The following is a 964-nucleotide window of genomic DNA, read 5'->3' on the forward strand; positions in this document are numbered from 1 at the left end:
CAGGTAAAAATTATGCTTAGTTTTGTAATTTGTGTGAAGACATTATTAAGAGTTAAGACAGCTGTGTTGACATGGACTTCAGTCTGCAGAAATGTACCAAATCAGTTGAGAAGAACTGTACCTGCCACCTAAGGGTTAACCAGGTCCATTAGGGGAGAGTGGTCGCCCAAGCCCGGGTTTTGACAGTGATGCTGTGCTAACACTAGGTTTCAGCAACAACTGAGAAACATAGCCTTATGGTTACAGGGACATACAAGGAAAAGTACTCTATATTCTACAAAGAAATATGAACTCTTTATGCATCTAAATACAAAGATACCTGCCCATGCACACCACACACATGCAGAAAGCACTGCCCCCTGCCAGACAGCGGAGACAGTGTACAGATGGGTGTGGTGTGGTGCCAGGCAGCTGTGAGTCAGCATGGCCAATGGAAACTGCCCTACTTCCCCCCGACACACACACACACACACGCACGCACGCACACGCTCACATGCACACACACACACGCACGCGTGCACACACGCACGCACACGCTCACATGCACACACACGCACGCGTGCACACACGCACGCACATGCTCACATGCGCACACACACGTGCACGCACTCACACACAGACACATACACACATGCATGCATGCACACCCACACACACACACACGCACATGCTCACACACACACACACAGGCACACGCACACACACAATCCCACCAACCCCCACCAAACTGAGCACCACCAACACAGACGCTTGTGGTAGAGAGCTATCACCATAAGGAAACCATGCTGCATGGGTAACCACGGTGATTAGCAAAACAAGAATAATGTTTACATGAACACATATAGATACACCAGAGGACAATCTATACCTCAGGATCATAGCTCCTTTTATCCGTTATTTCTTTTGTCCCAACTGTCTGGTGTAATCCAAAGCCTGAATTTTATCTGAGAGTTTTTGATTCACT

The sequence above is a fragment of the Megalops cyprinoides genome, chromosome 24, assembly GCF_013368585.1.
Source record: "Megalops cyprinoides isolate fMegCyp1 chromosome 24, fMegCyp1.pri, whole genome shotgun sequence".
In the NCBI taxonomy this organism is placed as follows: domain Eukaryota; kingdom Metazoa; phylum Chordata; class Actinopteri; order Elopiformes; family Megalopidae; genus Megalops; species Megalops cyprinoides.